The 23,156-nt window shown below is 42.9% G+C and overlaps 1 protein-coding gene across 4 annotated transcripts in view; it reads left to right on the top strand.

Annotated features, from left to right (window-relative positions):
• Positions 1–9,436: 9,436 nt before the first annotated feature.
• Positions 9,437–23,156, top strand: part of CEP350 (centrosomal protein 350) — a 124,564-nt gene continuing 110,844 nt past the window's right edge. For 3 of the 4 annotated variants that reach the window (XM_036344490.1, XM_036344492.1, XM_036344487.1), the window contains exon 1: positions 9,437–9,573. The gene's annotated coding sequence lies outside the window, so the exon portion shown is untranslated. Of the gene's footprint in view, positions 9,574–15,009; positions 16,945–23,156 lie in introns of those variants that run through there. The other variant, XM_036344489.1, reaches the window with a different exon arrangement.

The following is a 23,156-nucleotide window of genomic DNA, read 5'->3' as shown; positions in this document are numbered from 1 at the left end:
CCCTGCACATCCTTTGTCACCTGTGTGCTCTGGTTAAAAGGTGACTAGAGAGTTGGGGGAAGAGAGGAATCATGAACGCAGCAAAGAGAACTATTTCTCACTGAGGCACTCATAACTTTTGTGTTTGGCCAAAGCACAGAAATCCACCCTCCAGTGTCCTTTCTCAAGAGCCTCTGCTTGCTTTGAGCAGCCAGCTGTGTAGTGGGACAGGCACCCATTCTGGGTTCAGAAGATGAGGTTCCGGTCCAGCTCTCCCACTGTCTAACCTTGTGACTGAAGCCAAGTCACCTCGCCTTTCTCAGCATCGGCTTCCTCATCTGGGAAAGGGATGGTGGTAACACAGCACAGGTGTCGATGAGAATTAAAGCAAACAGTGTGTCTGAATAACTGAGGTTATTAGAGGTTATACGAGAGTGATGTAAATGATATATAATACACATTAATTATATAAAGTGCATATGTATGGGTTTATAATACAATCACTTATATATGTAAAATAATTATCAGCATATCTTAGAACAGTATGTGTTTGCTTTGCCAAATTTTTCAATTCATGCTTGATAATATATGCAATCCCTTTCATTTCCAAAGCCAGCTGCGTCTTCACCGTCACTCTTATTCCCGCCTGTCGGTTTTTCTGCTTTTGCCCCCTTGTAATATTTTGTGGGCCTCCCGCTAATGCAGTAGGATGTGTAACCAAATACATGTTCTCATTTCTTGTTCAACAGGTGGGGAGCACCCAGTGCTGGGATTCCAGGAGAGTTTTAGTAGTCGATAAGCCTCATTAAAACCCTCGGGTCTTCTTCCAGCCTGGGCACCCAGCTGCCTTTTTCTATTTTTGGAAGGGCCACAGAAAATCTCCTGTCAAGAGTTTAAAACTTTCCACCGCCTGTCAGCAAGCTGGTTCACCCCTTGCAAAAAATACAACCTCGTTCTGACTTACATTCTGCAGGTTGTTCTTCATTGCAGCTGTCTTGCTGTGTTTTACTGCATGTCTCCTTTCTGTTCCTAGTCTACAAATCATCATCAAAACAGAGATGCTCTAAAGAGAAATGCTGTTCGCTTCAAGAGTGTTTTAAGAAGAAGGGATTGCCTGTATAGAGAGAGCAAGGGAGTCGCCGTGTCTGTTAAGCGAAGCTATTTAAAAGGAATGCCAATAGGGAAAGTACTAAGAAAAAGAAGGTGCTCAACATGAAAAGAAACTGATCTCTGAAGGTCCATGGGGGTTAAATATAGGAAAATATAATTTTTAAAGCTTAAGAACATTTGAAAAATCACACATTTAAGAAGTATTTTTGTTCTTTTTTAAAAAAAAAATATATTTTATTGATATTTTACAGAGAGGAAGGGAGAGGGATAGAGAGTTAGAAACATCGATGAGAGAGAAACATCGATCAGCTGCCTCCTACACACCCCCTACTGAGGATGTGCCCCCAACTAAGGTACATGCCCTTGACCGGAATCGAACCTGGGACCCTTGAGTCCACAGGCTGACTCTCTATCCATTGAGCCAAACCGGTTAGGGCAGTATTTTTGTTCTTAACAAGCATAAAACTTAACCTGGGGAAAAATAAGACAGACCTAGTAGTTAGATTTAAACACTATTTGTTGTCTCATTGACAAGCCTCGTTGAGGAAACCTCAAGACAGGAAGCAAATCAGAGTAATAAAATTACCAAAAGTCAGCCTCACCTTAATCCAGATCTGCCCCCTCATACCAGCGTTTATCATTTGTACATATTGTTATATGCATGTATCCACATGTATAGAATTATTTTGGTGTTTATATGCATAAACATCAGACTGTAGATATTATTTAAGCAAGTTGCTTTTACACTCACCAATGCTTTTATTAAACAGTGGTGTGGCGACGTACCCATTGTTTCCATGTCTCACAATTGCTCCAATAAATGAATCTGTTATTCGAAGTCTCTATTTAAAAACAAAAGTCAGCCTCAGGTTTGTGCTAAGTCCCGGTTTACTTTTGGCCTTACCAGAAACAGAGGAAGGAATAAACGCATTAACCCCGTTGTCTGGCTTTATTCCAAAGCACTTCGGCACTCATCTTAAGGAAGGGATTAACTATCAAAAGTGAGATGTGGATTTGGAACAATTTTCCAGGTAACTCAATCCCCCGAAAGCTACTTTGAACTGAACAAAAATCCACTTTAAGAAGTGGATTCTGTTCTGCCTTAGATTTCCAGCTAATTCTCCTGGTCTTATTCATTGATGGAATGAATTCATCTGTCCATCCATCCATCTATTTAATGAGTTTTTAATGAACTGTTAGAGCTAAATGCATGGCACTGTTAAACAGATCTATGTTTTGCTTGTGGTCTGGAAGAAGGAAACACATACCCTTGGTGAGGGCACGTTTGTCCTTTTCATGTCAAGTTTACACATTATAGAATGTAATATATATATATTACTCTAGAGCCAGAATCCCTGCTGACATTAGTTCCATCCACGTTACATTTTTTGTTCTAGACTCATAGGGCAAATCGTTGTGCGTAGACAGTTTGGAATCAAATGTGGCTGGATCAACAATGCCCTGCCCTGGTATGAAAGTTACCAGCCCTGATAAACCCTGAAGTATTTTATCACAAACATTCCATTCTCAGCACCTGGTTTACACAAAATCAAAAATAATTGTATGTATAGGTTATTTGGAGTAGGAATTTTAAAATCTTTTTTAAGGCTAGAAAATAAATTTCCGGACCACCCAAAAGTAAGTCTGTGCTTATTTGAGCTTGTTTCTTGCTAAATTCATTTAGCTGCAATGTACCTTGAACATCTCTGATCTCTTTTTTAAGGGTGATATCTGGACTGTCTCAGATAGGGATAAATCTTTTACCTCGCAATACGTCAGAACCAAGCTGTTTTAATGTTTACTCAATGAGAAGTTGTGGGTAAATTAAGTAAAGGGCTTTGTTTTCATTTTACTAGATCCTGTTTAATTAGAATTTCTTTTCTTCCAAGCTATGGGTTTTTGCCACGGGCAGATAACTTTTCACATTTAAGAAGAGTGAGATTCTGAGCTACAGCTGAGGTCAAATCCCAAGTTCACTGTTACCTTACTGGTGTATTTTACCTGTGACTACGGCTGAATTTTCAAAGAACTTAAGTTACATCCCATGTCCGTACTTCTGACCAGCAACAGGCCTCAACATGTGCCCTCTCATAGGCAGTTCCTCCGAGTTGAGTCATGGTCTCAGGACTGAGATGCTGACGTCATGAGGAACACCAGGAAAAAAAAAAAAAATTCCCCTTGTTTCACATCTTTGCCAATACGTAGTATTATCAGAACTTTCAATTTTTTTGCCAATCTGGTGGGTATGAGATGGTATCTTATTATTTTTTAAATTCCCATCAGAGGACATGCTTTTATTTTTTGGTTTTAGAGATAGAAGAAGGGAGAGAGAGAGAGAGAGAGAGAAAGAGAGAGAGAGAGAGAGAGAAAGAGAGAGAGAGAGAGAGAGAGAGAAAGAGAGGGAGGGAGGGAGAGAGAAAGAGAGAGAGAGAGAGAGAGAGAGAGAGAGAGAGAGAAAGAAACATCTATTGGTTGCCTTCTGAATGTGCCCTGACTGGGAATCAGATGTGCAACCTTCCTATGCACAGGGCCAATACTCCAACAAACGGAGCCATATTAGCCAGGGCTCTCATTATTGTTTTATTTTGTCCCTGGTTGCTAGTGGTGTAGAACATTTGGCATTTTTAAATAATTGGGTTATAGTTGTTGTTATTTTTAAAAATCACTGAATTTTTCTGGACTGTTGCTGCAAATCTTCCACTTTTTCTTTATTTTTTTTTTAATTTTTATTTATTTATTTATTTTTTGTATTCCTTTCCTGTGTTTATTTTTTGCTGGGGTCCAACCCCAGCAGGTCCAGGGGTCCCCAAAGGTGTGGACAGAGTCGGCGAAGAAGGAATGACACGGAGACAGCGTTCAGGTGATCATCATCGCCGGGTTCTCTTGTCAGGGTCTCCAGCCAGGTTCTGTAGCCAGTTCTCCAGCCAAGTCTGTCTAGGATCTCCAACCAAGTTCTGTAGCCAAGTTCTGTCTGTAGGTTCTTCGGCCAGGTTCTCTCGCTAGGTTCTGTCTCTGGGTTCTGTGTAGGTTCTGTGTCTAGGTTCTGTCCAGGATCTTTTGCCATGTTCTCTCGCTAGGTTCTGTCTCTAGGTTCTGTCTCCAGTTTCTGTCCAGGATCTTTTGTCATGTTCTCTCCAGCGAAGTTCTTCTGTCTCTAGGTTCTGTGTAGGTTCTGTGTCTAGGTTCTGTGTCCACTTTTTCTTTATTTTTTATTCATGTATTTCTTTTATTCCAAAGATGGGCCATGAATGCTATCGGTTTAAATACCTTCCGCTCTTTCTGTTCCCCCATTTTTGACCATTCTATTCTTGCATTCTATTCGTGTGGCATGTTATTGGCGCTCCTATGACTGGCTTTCTGCTTTCCAACCCTACTGTCCCTCCTTGCTAACTTGGGTTCCCATAGGATCTCTACTTTTGGTGAAGGCCATCTAACAGCATGCTGAACAGCGGGACGCAAGGGTGTAAGTAATAATAAAAACAACTTTATTTTGTTCTCTCGCAGTCCTGGCTCTGTCCTGAGAGTGGAAATCCTTCTCTTACTCCTGGATAAAACTCAGGCTGGTCCCGGTACTTTTCAATTATAATTAATAGAAAGTCGTAGATCAGCCTGGTGGCGTGGCTCAGTGGTTGAGCGTGGACCAATGAACCAGGAGGTCACAGTTTGATTCCCAGTTAGGGCACGTGCCTGGGTTGTGGGCTCGATCCCCAGAGAAATGTCTTCAGCCAATCCTGACACATAATTTTATTTAATTGACCTCAAACAGTGAGTGACATCATTACATCACAATAGCTGTATCACTCCATTTCTCAATTTGTTATGTCTAGAGATCAATGTCAAGTTTCACATTCTCAGGAGAGAAAACATGTTGCTATTCCCAAGGTTTAATTAAATTCAACAAACATTCAATTCAATTTAACAAATATTGAGTTGAGTGCCTAGTTTATGCAAGGTGCCTATTCAGTTTATTTTAAAAAAAATAGTACGAATAACTAAAATTTTTGTGCCAAGTACCATGCTATTTCCTTTATAGGTGGTGTTTCTTTTAATCCTCACAAAACCCTATGGAATGGGTACTATTGTAATCTCCACTGTACAGATGTGAAAACTGAGGCACAAAGAGGTTAAATACCTTGATCAAAGTTATTTTATTTGGTCCAGAGTTCATGCTTATAATGCACTCGGAAGGAGACAAAAGGCTTTCACAGTTTCATGTGACAGGAAGTGGAAGAGAAACACAGAGCCATCAATAGTAGATGCAGCTCCAAGGGAGGTACGCAGCATTGTGGAGTTCAGGGGTGTAAGAGCACCTGCAAAGTATGAGCAGTCATGGAATTTTGCCATGTAGGCAGTTTTTGAGTGGGTACTTCAAGAGTGTGGCGGGAATGGAAAACCAGGGTGATACTGTAGTTCAGCATAGGGAATGAAGTTCTAGAGGCAGGAATGAGCAGGCTGTGTCTGGGATCCAGTTCGACTCAAATGTAACATCCAATTAGGCAAGTAATAATAGGCACTGTTTATTTCTATCTTTTATGTGCCAGGTTCTTGACACATAATTTTTAAGACAACTCTACAGGGTAGACATTAATTGGCCTTGATTTATAGATAATAAAATGAAGGTTTTCAGGGGTCATAGGGCAATTAAGTGACAGAACCACAATTTGAATTGGAGTCTTCCTTCTTCCTGACACCTTTCTGCCCTTTCTTTCTTTCTTTCTTTCTTTCTTTCTTTCTTTCTTTCTTTCTTTCTTTCTTTCTTCTTTATTTTTGTGCTGCATTACTTCAGGGAAATAGAAGGCTAGGCTGGTGCCATATTGAGAAGGACCTTGATGACTGGGGTGAAGAATTTTTATTTACTTTGTCAGGTAGAGGAGGGCAAGGACAAAACTCAAGCTGAACTCTGGGAAGACAACTGCAATCATTTGGGCAGTAAGAAGGAGAGCTTAAATAAGAAGGGCAGTGCTGCAACTGGACAAAAGGGGAGTACAGTAGTCCCCCAAACTTATTAACCAAGGTTTCACTTAATGTGGTTTTAGTTACCCATGGACAAACCCATTCTGAAAACGTTAAATGGAAAAATTGCAGAATTAGCAATTCATAAGTTTTAAATCGAACACCATTCTGAGTAGTATGATGAAATCTTGCGCAGACCCCTTCTATCCCGTGGGGGACAGGAATCCTCCCTTTGTCCAGTGTACCCATGCTGTCAGTGTCTTAGTAGCTGTCTTGGTTATCAGATAGACTGTCATGGCATTGTGATATTGTAGTGCTTGTGTTCAAGTAACCCTTATTTTTTTGTTATAATTGTTATTTTTATGATTAGTTATTGCTGGCAATCTATTGTTACAGAATTTACCAGGCGACGGAAAAATATGCAGGAGTATAGGGAAAACCCATTTATTTTCAGATGTTTCTCATGTACTGGTACAGGACTCAGGGGAGGCTGTTTCTCTCCAAATCTTGAGCAAGCCAACATGGAGGAAGCTCTCCCTTGATACCCCTTTGGTTTCTTTGTCCCCCAAATATGGATCATACTTCTGGACCTTTCGTGGGCTTTGCAAAAAGCCCCGTGTGTTGGGGTGGGGGCCGTGAGACCACATCTAAAGGCCTGGCCTGGCGCCAGTGGTGATAACTCCATCTGGGGGTTGTGTATTGTTCATGGTTTATGGCCTCTCTAAAATGGGAGTAGTACTTAGGTACACAAGTCTTGCAAGACCAGATAATTAAAGGGGCAGTGACTAGACTAGACTATAGGCTAACAAGGATGTGTATTAGGTTACTGGCTCAGATTCATATTGCTAGCCCCCCCAAAATATCTCATTTTCCCCATCACTATTACTGTGCCTAATTTTCCAATTGAACTTTATCTTAGATATGTAAGTATAAGAAAAAACATAGTATATATACAGAGAGAGTTTGGTACTATCTATGGTTTCAGGCATCCACTTGAAGGTCTTGGAACATATCCCCTGTAGGTAAGAGGGGACTACTATAGATATAAGAAATATATGTCAATGGTACTTAGAGATTTAATATCTGATTAGGCAGGAGCAAGGCATAGAGAACAATGTACTAGAATATTTCTAAACTTTTGAGCCTTCAGTTCTCAGAAGGGTTTTCTGCAATGGCCATTAACCGAAAAACAGGGCAGAAAGAGAAGCTAGCTTTGTGAGATTAAGGAGAGGGAAAATGATAAACTTAATTTGGGAGCTGGAGGTGCTGGTGACTTCTGTATCTATGTAGAGGTGGGTAACAGAAAAATTGGACAGTTTAGTCTGAAGTTTGGGGCCATGATCCAGTTATACAAATAAAGTTGAGTGTCAAAGACATAGTAATCAACAGTCTATGAAGTGCAAAGAAATCCAATCTTGGTGTCTACTAAGAAGTAGGAGAAAAGGCAGAACCATATTAAACACCTGCTATGTGCTGTAGAAACTACTAGAAAGGTGACAAACTTTTCTCATGAAGCGTCTAATCTTGTTTCAGAGATTAATCGCTCTCATGAAACTATGGGCAAATAGGACAAAATTTAACATACTCAAGAGCCAATCTGTAGGGTATAAAAATAAGACTAATGGGATGTTGAAAAGGGGAGAGGTTGATGTCTTTGAGGCATTTGGGAGGTGAGCGAGAGGGCAGGGATCAGCACAAGGTATAAGAGGTGGAAACTGTGCATAGGCTGATGTGAGGGTAACATTGCTCCCCAGGTAGTGACAGGAACTCGTGGTGTTTTCTCTGTTACCCAGGAGGTAGCATGGGGGTGGAAAAGTATAAATGGGTTTTGGAGTAAGGGAGACTTCAAATTTTATATCTACCTTTTACTGATGGTATAATATTGGACAAATGACAGCTTTTCAAAACCCATTTCCTTTTAAAAAAGTGCTAATACTTAATAACGTGGTTATATAAATTCTGTACAATAACACAAGAAAACCTGAAAACTCTTTCCTTGTGCTGTTTTTCTTACGACCTCTTGCACCATTGAGATACCCGCATTTCCCGCTCTTCCCTCCAGCATAGCTTCCTGGAGACGCAGTACACATTTTAGCAAAGTGCAGCATATCTGTATGTCCACTTAGCTCCTTACTCAGGCCTAGATAGCTACAGGCTCTCCAAAGACGGGGCAGTTACCGTCTCTGGCTTTTACTGATACCATCTACTCAACAAGCCTTTATTGAGCATCTGCAATGTCCTACCTATTGTGCCAGGCCCTATTGGGGTATGGAGAGATGCACGTTAAAAACCCTCAAAATACCTAAAAATGAGAAAGCAGTCTCTGGGTGAATAGCTACTGGACTTCAGAAGGCGGCGGAAGTGAAGGGCGGGGAGCTCGTGCGCGGTGCACGCCTCGCGGGAGGGGCCCTCCCTGGCGGCAGAGCTGTCATTTCAGCCACATCTCGACAGACGACAGGCTTCGCGGCCGGAGACGGGGAGCCGAGGGCAACGATGTTAGAAGATAATGTTGACCACAGAGAGCGTCTCAAAGCAGAGTTACAGCAATGCCAACACCCCACGGGGGAACCTCCGTGTTCCTTGCTCTGGAGTCTTAAGCCATTAGCCGGAGAGTGTGACGATCAGAATGCGAATAAAGCGGCCGGTGACGATCACTGCCGCCGCCGCAGAGCTGCGATTACTCTGACACTGACGGGGGTCAAGATTGATTTGCACAATCGGTGAAGCATCGTAAACTCCGAGAAGCTGCCATTGCTAGGCTTAGAGTTCATCCTTGTCCACCCCGCTCCCCTCTCACCCCGGCTTGCTTGTTTTTTGTGTGTTTTGTGTTTGTTTGTTTTTTTGGCCGAAGGTGAAATGCGCAGCCAAAAGGCCCAGCTCGAGTCCGAGGAAAGAGGGCGGGGGAGGTCTCCGCTGCGGATCTCCTTTGGCTCCGCCCGAGTCCTGCTAGGCTCGACCTGCGCCACACCAAACATGGCGGCCCCGAGCGGCCTCTCCCCGCTCTACGTCCCCGCTTTACGGCCACACTCAACATGGCCGTAACCGCGGGTTGCATTCCTGTGGCAACGTCTCGGGAAAGTTCTCGCGAGGTTTGCCTGGGCCCCGCCCCCCCGCCCCCCGCCCCCTACTGCTCCCGCCCTGCCTCGCGCCGCCGCCGCCACCGCCACCGCTGCCGGCGCCGCTCCGCCTCCGTGTCAGTTGCTGGGCTGTAATGGCGACTGGGCCGCCGCTGCCGAAGTGACTCCTGGGCGGGGGAGCGGGGCCAGACCAGCGTCGGAGGGAACTGCAGAGCCGCAGCCCAGGGGCTGGCTTGCCGTGGGGGAGGGGAGGCCGCCTTTCCGCGTCTCCTTCCTTCTCTGCAGACCGGCGGCTCCCGGGAGCCGGTGCGAGGCGGGCACCCGGTGCGTCCGTCCCCGGAGCGGGGAGGCCAGGCCGGGCAGCCCTGGGGCCGGTCGGGGCGGCGGCACTGCACCCTCCGCCAGGCCCCGCGGGATGCTCCGTGGGAGCCGAGGGCGGAGGCGACACTCTCAGGTGAGCTGCGGGAGGACCTGGCCGGGACCACGGACGCTCCCGTAGCCTCCGCTGCCTCTGCCCGCGGTCCCGGTCCCCGGGGGCGGCGAGAGAGGCGGGTCGGGGCGCGGGGGGCCCCGGCCCAGCTGGGCGTCCCCCTCGGCGACCCTCCCTGGGTCCTGAGGCTCTGCTGACCTGGATGGGACCTGGGTCTCAGGTCCCAGCGGTGCCTGTGGGAGATGGGCTGGCTTCCCTCCGCTGCCGCCCCTCCCCTCTTCTGCCCAAGGTGTGCGATCCCTCTCACCTTCGGTCCCCCAAGTGTCTCTTCTGCGTCCGCAGACCGGGCATATTTGGGGGGAATTCCGGGGAGCTGGGTCCCGTGGCAAGGATGACTGGTTTCTGTTCCTTTCTGATGGGGATAGGCGTTCCCCAGTCCAGGGGAAACTTTGATCCCTGCTCCAGTCCAGCAGCTGCTTAATGTCATCTTCTGATTTATTAGCTAATGACATTTTTTAAAAAAGGTTTACGCTTTGAAAGTTGCCATTTTTCCTCTCCTCCTCCCCCTTTTAAATGCAGCCCAGTATGCGAAATAACATTTTTGCGAATGTTACGAATGCGGGTTGGAATTTGACGGGGTTTTTAGTCTTCCGATAGGAAGGTGCCCATCGGGGTAGATTTTCAGGTGGCTTCAGCGTGGTGGCCAGTCCTTCGACAGGAGGAAGCAGGTGGCCAGGAATGGTGGTGGTCAGTGTCCGCGCACTCCGCCAGATTGTTTTGTTTTGATGGTGATCCTCGTTGTGCATGCGGGAAAGTCGTTAGTGGGTATGTTGCCATGTTAACTGCCTCCTCCTGCCCTGGGTTGTTAAGGGTTTTCAAGGAAAGGCTGTCTTAGATCTGGCAACAACCCGAAAAAAATGGTTTGTAGGAGCAACGATAAAATACTGAGAGCTGCTCTCCACTTGGACAGTGTCTTGGTTTAGAATTTTGTCTTTAACTCAGGCAGTGTGCCACTACTAACATGAGATTGTGACTTTGGAGGATTGGTCGTTGGACCTGTGGTAGAAGTTGCCTCAGACAACTTCATGGGCGGGCGTGTAGTTGTTGTGGTGTGCGAAGTTGACACATCAGTGTAATAAAATAAGTCAGCCATCCAACCCTCAGTGCACCGAATTTAAGATACTTTAATCAGAAAATAAACATCGGGCTAGAATACATTGTAGGTGTGGGTAAATACATGTGTATCTTATCTTTTCATAGTCAGTAGCAGGGCTTTTTTTTTTTTTTTTTTTTTTTTTTTTTTAAATATATTTTTATTGATTTTTTACAGAGAGGAAGGGAGAGAGATAGAGAGTTAGAAACATCGATGAGAGAGAAACATCGATCAGCTGCCTCCTGCACATCTCCTACTGGGGATGTGCCCGCAACCCAGGTACATGCCCTTGACCGGAATCGAACCTGGGACCTTTCAGTCCGCAGGCTGACGCTCTATCCACTGAGCCAAACCGGTTTTCGGCAGCAGGGCTTTTTAATAATAAGTGAGTTATATGTAAACAGTTTTGTACACATGTGAAAAAATTTCTCTGATTCTCTAAGTTATGTTGGTGTGTAGTGTTATGTAAGAGCATTAATACTTGAACAACCTGTGGGGTAATCAATTTATGAAGTAGGAAGTTTTGGAATTTTTACTAATGCTTCTGATTGCCAGTTTTTAAAAATATGTATATTTTTATTGATTTCAGAGAGGAAGGGAGAGGAGAGAGAGAGATAGAAACATCAATGATGAGAATCACAACCTGGGCATGTGCTCTTGACCGGAATGGAACCTGGGACCCTTCAGTCTGCAGGTGGACACTCTATTCACTGACAAAACCTGCTAGGGCTGATTGCCAATTTTTTGCCTATTTTAAACACATCTGCCATATCATGGACAGAAGAAAGGAGATGAAGTCCCTTTCTAACCAATTTTATTATTTACTAAATTGCTTTACGTTATAGTGGGAACAGAAAACAGAAGTTGCCCTAAAATAACTGACATCATTTTTTGGTGTCATTATTTTATTTAGTTTTCATAGCAATTTTGTGAAGTAGGTTTAGTAAATATCATCCTTATTTTGCAGTTGTGGAAATTGACACACAACGAGATTCATTTATTTATTCGAATGCTGCTCTTATTTCTGCAGATGATCTAGAATTAGTTTTATTTTTTTTTGATTTTTTTTTTAATATATTTTATTGATTTTTTACAGAGAGGAAGGGAGAGAGATAGAGAGCCAGAAACATCGATGAGCGAGAAACATCGATCAGCTGCCTCCTGCACATCTCCCACTGGGGATGTGCCCGCAACCCAGGTACATGCCCTTGACCGGAATCGAACCTGGGACCTTTCAGTCCGCAGGCCGATGCTCTATCCACTGAGCCAAACCGGTCTCGGCTAGTTTTATTTTTACGTTATTTCTTATTGTGGTATGACTGACATATAACATAATTCAGGTATACAATATAATGATTCAATACTTGCACATGTTGAGAAATGATCACAGTAAGTCTAACATTCTAGAATTAGTTTTATTTTAATTGAATATTAATATAGACATTTCTGGCATTTGGTTTTTTTAAATCTAAAAATATGTATTTTCCTTTTGGCATGTCACTCGCTCCTTATGCTGATGATTGCCAGTTCTTTAAGAACATTAATATTTTTATAGCATTTTGTTAATTATTAACAAGTCATGAATTCTGATAATGTATTGCTTTACTTCTATATGTACTTTTTGCTTGAACAGTGTTCCTAAAAGAAATTGTAGTTAATTTGTTGTCTCTCATTTTGTTTGGATACTCATAGTTCTGTCATCTTTGGTACTTCAAATCATTTATATTCTTGGTTTAGTAAAAGAAATATTGAAGCAACATGGTCAGTAGCTTAACTGAAAACTAGTACCATCTTGATTTTGTTGTAGAGACAACTGATGATTTAAAAAGTTAACTGGCCATCTATACTTGTGATTGCTATTTTTGCAGTGTGGGGCAAGTTGTGAAATAATTCTTTTCTTAAAGATCTAAATGGCATTACTAAGCAGTTCACGAATTGGGGCAGCATCCTATCTAGGAACTAAAGGGCACTCCCAAAATAATTACCTTTTGACTTTTTACCCCATATCAATTTCTAGTGTTGCAAATAATACCCTCCAAAACTGAATAATCAAATGATTATTTATTTTACTTGGCTAGGGCCAAGTACATAGTAAAATAGTAAATATTGGTTGAATAAATTGACTAAAGAATGGTCTTGACATAATATTTAAAAGCCAAAAACCAAAACCACATTAGTTCATGATTCCTAAGCACACCTCAGTTCCTAGGAATATACTCCAGAGGCATATACAAGTTTGCTATGTAGGAGGGGAATAACAGCCTGGGATTAAAAAGACACCAAGAATAAGCCACAGGTGGGCCCTGAAAACTTTATTGACCATTTTAATGATTTACCTGTTCTGGCAATAGTTAATGTAACTTAAAGAATATAGATGCTTTAAGACCCTACCTGTAACACTAATACTGTAATTATAGGTTTATAATAACTTTAAGTAACTTAATTACAGCATTGGGAGTTTTAAATCTTAAAGTCCAGCTAGTCCAATTCCCTTGTACATAGTAAACTACATTTGTTCAATGTGTTAGATAATTATCAAATGAGAGGATAATTATGAACAACCAGGTAATCTATTCTACATCAGTGTTAAAAACTCAAAACAGGTCTCTCATTTTAGGAATCAAAAGTACTTGCTAACTTAAAATATGAATCTCAACCCTCTGTCATTGGGACTATACACTCGTACAACTGGGACAATGTTCTGGAAGGACATTTGGTATTACCTATTAAAATTATAATTAAAAGTGCACTTTTTTGTTTGTTTGTTTTGTTAATCTTCACCAGAGGAATCTTTTCCATTGATTTGTTTGTTTGTTTTCTTTTTTGTTTTGTTTTTTTAGAGGGAGTGGAAGGAAAGGGGAGAGACAGAGAGAAAAACATCAATGTGAGAGAGACATATTGATTGGTTGCCTCCCACATGTGCCCCAACCAGGGGTTTGCATGGAGCTTGCAACTAAGGTACGTGCCCTTGACTGGAATCGAACCCGAGACACTCTATTCTGAGGTCTGCAGCTCTAATCACTGAGCCAGACTGGCTAGGGCAAAAGTCATTTCATTTTTAGTAGTTTATCTTACAGAAATTTTAATACAAGAGCACAAGAACAAATTTATAAGGATTTTCATTTTAGCATTATTACAAATAAACGTCATTAATATTTACAAATAATAAGAAAGTGCCTCCCCCCCACGCCCCCCCAAAAAAAGTGTCCTAAATGTCCTTTGGTAGGCGGCTAGTTAATATTATAGTGTATTTATGATGTGAGGTACTGTTCACTTGTTAACAGTTTGAGGGATAGTTATATTTACTCCTGAGGAACAGCTGAATGTATCCTGGAGCATAGGGACCATGTAGCAGACTTTCTGGGTTCAAATCCTAACTGCATCATTTATTAGCAGTGACCATTAGCAAGATACTTAACATGATCTATAAAGGGGATATAATTATAGTTCTCTCCTGCAGGTCTGTTTTGAGAATTAAATAAGTTAATATTTAAACCCTAAGTAAGCATAGTAATTACCACATAAGTGTTTGCATTTACTATTACATACTGACATGAAAGACTGTTCATTATATAATATTGAGGGGAAAAATTAAGTTGCATTACACAGTGGAATATGATTCAATTTTGTAAAAACAGACACACACATAGACAAAGAAATGTAGTTTGATTTTTTTTTTTTACTTGTCCTATATACTAATAATAAAGAGCTAATATGCTAATTAGACAGAACAGCAGAACAACCCGCCTTGGTCGGTGCTGCGAGGGCAGAGTCCCTTGCATGAATTTCGTGCATTGTGCCTCTAGTATGTACATAAGAAAGGGTCTGTGAGGATAGACATTAAGCTATTAGCTTTGTTATCTCTGAAGAAGGGATGACTTTCTTATACTTTAGACACTTTAAAAATATATATTTTTATTGATTTCAGAGAAGAAGGGAAAGGGAGAGAGAGAAACATCAGTGATGAGAGAGAATTCATTGATCGGCTGCCTCCTGCACGCCTTCTACTGGGGATTGAGCCCAAAACCCAAGCATGTGCCCTTGATTAGAATCGAACCCACGACCCTTTAGTCCCGAGGCTGATGCTCTCTCCACTGAACCAAACCAGCTAGGGCACTATATGTCCCTATGCATTCATTAATTGATTCTTGTTTGTACCTTGATGGGAATCGAACCTGCAATCTTGGTGTATTGAGACGACACTCTAACCAACTGAGCTACCTGGTCAGGGCCCCACTTTTATAATTATTGAAACCTTTTTTAAAAAAAAGAAAATATTGAAGAATTTTTTTTTTTTATTATTCAGTCATGTAAATGTATTTTTGAATATAGTTGTTTTCCAGAGATCTACAGATTTCATTATTAGAATATCACATGATTAGATTGTTTGTAAACTTTTGTTGCTGGAAGGCTCAAATTAATCTATGAAAACCCCTAATATATTTATTTTTCTACTAGCTTTGTGAGGTTAAACCTCATTTCTGAATTTACAAAGTAACCATGTAGGCTAGATCAGTAATTTTTAAGCCCAAGTTTCCCATACTGTGCCCCAAGTTACCTTGGAGCACCATAGTGAACGCACATGGGCACTGGGGCATTTTTAAAGTTTTGAGGAAAGCACAGTAATATTTGGCAGCTGTGGGACACTGCTCAAACGTTTGGTTTAAGGTAGTACTCATGAGATTGTGCTAGGTTTTGGGGGACTGCTCTGATAAAAAGCAAGTACTGTGCAAAAATCATTATGAAACTAAATGAAAGTGGTGGTGTCCAAAGTGATTTCAAGGTTTGAGAATCTGTAATGTCTATTAGATGCACATATCGCATTAATAAGTAATTGTTATTAGTAAAAAAATAAAGTATTTCTTTCAGTTTATATGTATTTTTCAAAGTTATTATGACATAAATACTAAGTTGTGAGGACTTAGTTAATAAATGGAATTGTTAGGTATTTTTTGGGCTTAGGGGCACCATGAAAAAATTACTGAGACACTAGAGTTCTGTGAACTTAGAAAGCTTGGAACCTCTAGAACTCTTGACTCACTGTAAGAGGCAGTCATTGGCATGGATAAGGTCACCAAGAGAGAGAGTATAGTGTTAGATAAGACCCAAAAGTCAGACTCCTTTGAACTTTAAGATTTAAAGGAGAAGGACTAACTAGCAAAGGAGAATGAGAAAGAGAACTGGAGGTGGGAAATCACAGTGTAGTGTATAGAAGCAAAGAGAAGAGTGATTCAAGAGAGTGGTCAGCTGTGATGAATGCTGCCAAGATGTCAGGCAGATTGGGGACTTTTTATTTGAAAATGTCCATTAGATTTAGAGATGAAGAGGTTTTTGGTGATTTTAGTGAGAGCTGCTGTGGCAACCACATTGGAATTGCTTGAAAAGTGATTGAAAAGTATTTTAAGTGGAGACTGAATATATAGTCTTTTTTGAGATATTTGAAGGAAAAAGAGAGCAGTGGTAGAGTAGGGTGCTGGGTTGAGGGACTTTTTTGTTTGTTTTAAGTAAGAAGACTTGATTTAAGTATAAATGCTGATAGGAGGAATCTTGGAGAGGGTAGAAGACAAAGAGATACACGAGAGAACAATAAAATGGTTCGTTTCTTGAGAGAATGTGGAGGTGGAGAGATCTTGAAACAGAAGTATTCTTATGGCTTCTTGCCACTAAAAGTTACTTTTTCTCTTCTTTTCCCATTCTCCCTATTTATGAACTCCCAGCCTGCATGCTAAGAGGGACAGTAAAATTCTTTTAAATTTATTGGCTATTAGTTTCTGTGAACCTTTATACTTATAGGGTGAATATTTTGATGGTACTTGAAGTGTGTACTCTTTGTTGGCTTTAGATTGCTATAAGCAGTCAAATAATGTTTTACAGTTGCATCCTTATTTGATTTATAGAGCCTTCTACTTTATATCATTTTAACTATGTTCTCTATATTATTTATTATTGCTTTAGTGAAATTTTGTTTCTATTTTCTGTTGGCAAGTTAGAGTCATCCTTAGCTAACTTGGGAAGTTGATTATTATTTTGGACTTTCATTTATATTTTACATGATGCAAATAGAATCATGTCAAATATAGTTTCTTTTTTAATCCTCATGATATTTGACTTTAATCTGAACAAAACAGTATTGTTCATTTATGCTTCAACTTTTACATGAAACAACTTGTTTCTCTACCAGATGCCAGTTAAACTTACTGTAAAATGGACAGTAGGACAAAACCCTTGAGTCACTTAAATGGGTAATAAAATAATTTTTTTCAGTTTTCTGAAATTTAAGAAGCTTTTAGTATAGTAAGAGACAAAGTGCAAAGAGTGATATAAATTCTGTTATTGGTTTCTGAAAACTATGGTCAGTGCTTAAGAGAGGAATGGCCAACACTTGATTCTTTAAATACACAAATGCAATCATGTCAGAGACTCTGCATGATCTTGTTTCCTTCTTTCTCTAGCTTTCTCTCACCATTGTCCCTCTCCAACACCTGGGGCTTAAACTGTGTCATGTTTTATTTGTCTCAGAGCTGTTCCAGATATCCTTTCTATTGCCTGGAAAGCTCTTCCTTGCCTATACTTAAATTTTTTAACATATATTTTTGTTGATTTCTGAGGGAGAGAGAGAGATAGAAACATCAATTATGAAAGAGGATCATTGATTGGCTGCCTCCTGCATAGCCCCTACTGGGGATCGAGTTTGCAACCTGGGAATATGCCCTGACCGGGAATTGAACAGTTACCTCCTGGTTCATAGGTCGATGCTCAGCCACTGGGCCATACTAACTGGGCTAAATTTTTTATTTATCCTTTATGTCTTAGATTAAATGAGTTTTCCTCTCTACAACACAAATTAGGTGAGTTCCTTCTGGCTATGTTTTTATAGCACTTGCATTTTTTTCTAATTATTTTCATCCCATCGATAATAATAAAAGCATAATATGCAAATCGACCGAACAGCCGAACAGCGGAATGACCAAACAGCGGGATGACCGTCTGGACTACCACGCTATGACACCCACTGGTGCCAGGCCAGCCAAGGCGGGTGCGATGCGATTGGTCAGAGGCCCGGCCATTGCCCCATGATCGCCCTGTAGAGGGAGGCCCAGGCCACCGGCCAGTGGAGCAATCAGTCGGGGGGCTCCACGATTGCCCAAAGAGGGAGGTCCATGCCACCGACAAGTGGGCTGTGGTGGGTAGGTGGGGCTTCCCTCTGTGGGGCGTGATCGATCGCCCCAAAGCGAAGGCCCAGGCTACCCCCGGCGGTGCTGTGGCAGATGGGCAGGGTCTCCCTCTGCAGGGCAATCCATCGTGGGGCTCCTGGATTGTGAGAGGGCGCAGGCCGGGCTGAGGGACCCTCCCCTCCCCCAGTGGACGAATTTTATGCACCTGAGTCTCTAGTCCTGTCTAATAAAAGAGAAACATGGTAATTGGCGTACGACCGCTACCCTTCCCATTGGCTAATCAGGTCGATATGCAAATTAACTGTCAGCCAAGATGGCGGCCAGCAGCCAGGCAGCTTGAAACTAACATGAGGCTTGCTTGCTTCAGTGATGGAGGACTCCAACGTTCCCCGCCTGCTGCTGCAGGCCTCTGAGCTGGCAGTTTGAAACATAGTTACAAAAATAGAAGCTAAACAAAACCCCAGAAACCAGCTTTCAGCTAGCCGGGATCTCAGACCTGGAGTTGATACAGAGTTTCGATTGTAGAACCTAAACAAACCAGATACCTGCTTTCAGGAGCGGAGGCCTAAGAGCTGAAGCCTCAGAGCTAAAGCTGGCTCAGAATAAAAAAAGAAAAAAAGGAGCAGTTGGGAGCTTCAGTCCCAGCCTGAAAACAGCCCTCAGCCCCTCACCCAGGCTGGCCAGGCACCCCAGTGGGGACCCCCACCCTGAAGGGTGTGTGACCAGCTGCAAACAGCCATCATCCCCTCATCCAGGCTGGCCAGGCACCCCAGTGGGGACCCCCACCCTGATCCGGGACACCCTTCAGGGCAAACCAGCCAGCCCCCACCCATGCACCAGGCCTCTATTCTATATAGTAAAAGGGTAATATGCCTCCCAGCACTGGGATCAGTGGAGCCGTGAGGTCTCCCGGCACCGGGATCAGCATGACGGGGCAGCGCCCAAACCCCCTGATTGCCCTGCGGCTCTGTGTGTGACAGGGGGCGGGGCCACAACCTCCCTATCGGCCCTGCTCTGTTCCTGACAGGGGAAGGCGCCCCAACCCCCTGATCGGCCCTGCTCTGTGCCTGATAGGGGGGAGCTCCCCAACCTCCTGATTCCCCTGCGGCTCTGTGTGTGACAGGGTGCAGCGCCCCCACCCCCCCACCCCACGGGCCCTGCTCTGTGTGTGACGGGGTAGAGCCATAACCTCCCCATCGGCCCTGCCCTGAGTGTGACAGTGGCGGCGCCCCAACCCCCTGATTGGCCCTGCTCTGTGGGTGATAGAGGGCGGCGCCCCAACACCCTGATCCGCCCTGCTCTGTGTGTGACGGGGCGGTGCGCCAACTCCCCTATTGGCCCTACTCTGAGTGACAGGGGGGAGCTCCTCAACCCCCTGATGGGCCCTGCTCTGTGCATGACAGGGAGGAGCTCCCCAACCCCCTGATGGGCCCTGCTCTGTGGGTGATAGAGGGCAGTGCCCCAACCCCCTGATCCGCCCTGCTCTGTGGGTGACAGCGGGGAGCTCCCCAACCCCCTGAAGGGCCCTGTTCTGTGCATGACAGGGCGGAGCACCCCAACCCCCTGATTGGCCCTGCTCTGTGTGTGACAGGGGATGGCGCTGCAACCTCCCCATCGACCCTGCCTTGAGTGTGACAGGGAGCGGTGCCCCAACCCCTCAATCGGCCCTACCCTGAGCGTGACTGAGGGTGGCATCGCAATCTCCCAATCCGCCCTGCTCTCTGCATGACAGGGGGTGGCACCCCAATTCCCCAATCGGCCCTGCTCTGAGCCGGACCAGGGGCTGCACCTAGGGATTAGGCCTGCCCTCTGCCACCCGGGAGCAGGCCTAAGCCAGCAGGTCGTTATCTCCCGAGGGGTCCCAGACTGCGAGAGGGCACAGGCCGGGCTGAGGGACCCCCCCCCCCCGCCCCCCCGAGTGCACAAATTTTTGTGCACAGGGCCTCTAGTCCTATATAACAGGTTAATATGCAAATTGTCCCCTCACTGGGAGTTCCACCAGGAGTTTGACCGGGGGGGGGGGGCCTGGCCCGCCAACTGCCTGCAGTCCCTCCCCCCGGCTGGTCCAGCCCGATTGGCCCCGATGGGGGTGGGCTGGCTGGACCCCACCCATGCACAAATTCATGCACCAGGCCTCTAGTTTGTAATATTTGTTGAATATCCACCTTCCAAGCAAGTTTTTAGACTGCTTGAGTGTGGGCCCATGTTTGTTCTTTTAACAGCTATATTCCCACTGCTAGGCACTATTCATTCTACTACATACTTGGCACTCAGCAAATATTTGTTAAATGAATGGGTGGCATGGGTCAGGTTGAGGAAAAGATTTTTCAAGAGTGTAAAAGAATACAGTCTGATGCTGCAATGGGGGACCAAGGAGTTTGCTAAAACATCTCACCTGTTCTGTTTAGTAGGGAAGGGAAAATAAAATACTTCATCTGAAGACATTTGTTAGGAAGCCCTGTCTTTCGGGGTGAATTTGATAACAGTTGAGGCATGTTGGTTAGGTGAGCATTCTCTAAAAGAAGTTAAAAGTGCATTGAAGTTAATGATACAGAGGTTCTAAAGAGTGTAGAATGTAGGTGGGAAAGCAGGGTGCCTTATGATGAAATTACAAGAGAGGATTGTGTTATTGATGGTGGCTGAGTTTAAATATTATGAGAAGCATTATATAAATGACCCTTAGAGGCTTCCAGAGGTTTGAGAGAGAGATATTTAATTTCCTGTTCTGTCACTTTTTAGCTAAATGACTTTAGACTAGTTCTTTGGTCTGTCTGATACTGTTTCTTCATCAGTAAAGTGGATATATGGATAGTTGCCTCATGGGTTGTGATAGAGATTAGAAAAAATATATGGAAAACTATACAGTGCTTGACCCAGAGAGAAGGAACACAAAATGATAACTATGATTATTAACTGCCCCCTCATAATGTTAGAGGTCTGTAATTTTGACTTCTGGTTTAAAGGGATTATTGCTGTTAAGTTTCTGGATCTTCAGAAGAGAGTTGTTCTCAGGGGATTGGGGAATAGGATTAGTTCTCTCTACTGATGCTAATCTTTATGGAATCAACAGTGTTTTTGGAGGCTTCAGACTTTGAGAAGTAGAATTGAAAATAATCTCTTGGGCTGTAGTTCTGTATTTTGGGATCTTTGTGGACCTTTAAAAATACAGGGTTTATTAGTAGATGAGTGGATAAAAAAGCTGTGGAACATTTATACCAGTGGTTCTCAACCTGTGGGTCGCGACCCCTTTGGTGGTCGAACGACCCTTTCACAGGGGTTGCCTAAGACCATCCTGCATATCAGATATTTACATTACAATACATAACAGCAACATTACAGTTATGAAGTAGCAACAAAAATAATTTTATGGTTGGGTCACAACATGAGGAACTGTATTTAAAGGGCCAGAAGGTTGAGAACCACTGATTTATACCATGGAATACTATGCAGCAATGAAAAAGAAGAATCTCTTACTGTTTGAGACAGCATGGAGGGACCTGGAAAATATCATGCTAAGTGAAGTTAAGTCAGTCAGAGAAAGACAAGTATCACATGATCTCACTCATACATGGAATCTAAGTAACAAAATAAACTGATGAACAGAGTGGATCCAGAGACATGGAAGCATGGAACAGAGTGGGGAATCTCAGAGGGAAGGTGGAGGAGGGTGGGTGGGTGAGAGGTAGGTTGTATGCATATATGCATGGCCCATGGACACAGACAATGGGGCAATAAGGGCCTGGGGCGGGGGGGGGGCGCGGGGGAGGCTGGAGGGGGCCAATAAGGGAAAAGGTGGACACGAATAATACTTTCAACAATAAAGAATTACTTTTTTAAAAAAATACAGGGTTTTTTTGCCCTAGCTGGTTTGGCTCAGTGGGTAGAGCGTTGGCCTGGGGACTGAAGAGTCCAAGGTTGGATTCTGGTCAAAGGCACATGCTTGGGTTTCGGGCTTAATCTCCAGTAGGGGGCATGCAGGAGGCAGCCAATCACTGATTATCATCATTGATGTTTCTATCTCTCCCTCTCCCTTCCGACCTAAAATCAATAAAAAATATATTTAAAAAATAAAATTTAAAAAATACAGTTTTTTGTTTGTTTTTTTTTTGCCTCTTCTGAGTGAGACTGATTCAGAATCACTGTGGGTGGAGCCTTGACTGTTAACATGTTATCCAGGTGATTTTTCTGAGCTGCTTGAGAAAGCAAGCTTAGGAGGCAAGAACTCTGCAGCTGCTTGGAGGAAGGTAGTGTGTAGCTGCTCTGAAGCTCACCTGTAGTGGGAATGATTGGGAATACATACATGGGTTATTTGGGAGAGAGTTTTCTTTATAGGTTTAAAAACTAGCTACAGAGTTTGAATTGGAGGGGCATGATTTTCAAGTATTGTTATTTAAAAGATATTTCAATACAAAGGATATTTTCTCTGTGGTCCTGTTTGACATATATTAAACAATGAGCAGATACGATGACTTTATGACTAAAGATGCATTTTGACAGTATACTGCCTTATCAAAGACATATTTTGAGCATTAACCTTAATACCAGTTCACATGTACCCGGATTAAAAAAATAAGCCAAACCCTAACCGGTTTGGCTTAGTGGGTAGAGCGTCGGCCTGTGGACTGAAAGGTCCCAGGCTCGATTCTGGTCAAGGGCATGTACCTTGGTTGCAGGCACATCCCCAGTAGGGGGTGTGCAGGAGGCAGCTGATCGATGTTTCTCTCTCATTGATGTTTCTAACTCTCTATCCTCCTCCCTTCCTCTCTGTAAAAAAATCAATAAAATATATTAAAAAAAATAAGCCAAATGTTATATACTATGTTTTAATAAATGTATATTCAGATGTAAGTATTTTTATAGATGTGTGTGTATGTAAATATTGAATATTTCATTCAATGTGTGGTAAACGTCTTTTTGAGTTTTGAGAGAAATTTTATTTTGGTTTTATTTATAGAGATTATACCTTTTTTAGATATAGAAAAGTGAATCATAAACATGTAGTATAGATATGAATATTAGATATAAAAATAGGGTAATTAAAGGTGAGAAAGGGAGGAGAGGAAATCAGATAAGAGATTAATATAGAAAACAGAAAATTAAGAGGGAAAATAATTGCAAAAGAAAATAAAAGGTGAATGGGAAAAAGAAAAATACACTACTGATGTTTGAAGAGACTATGCCAAATTTATTTTTTAAGTAATAAATATAAATGTTTCTTTAATTTTAAGCAAATTTTCTTAAGTGAGACTATGCTAGAGACTAAACGGAGATGATAATAG

Source organism: Myotis myotis, unplaced genomic scaffold (assembly GCF_014108235.1).
Source record: "Myotis myotis isolate mMyoMyo1 unplaced genomic scaffold, mMyoMyo1.p scaffold_m19_p_18, whole genome shotgun sequence".
Lineage (NCBI taxonomy): Eukaryota > Metazoa > Chordata > Mammalia > Chiroptera > Vespertilionidae > Myotis > Myotis myotis.
Note: the sequence above shows the minus strand (reverse complement) of the source record. Positions and strands in the feature narration are given on the sequence as shown.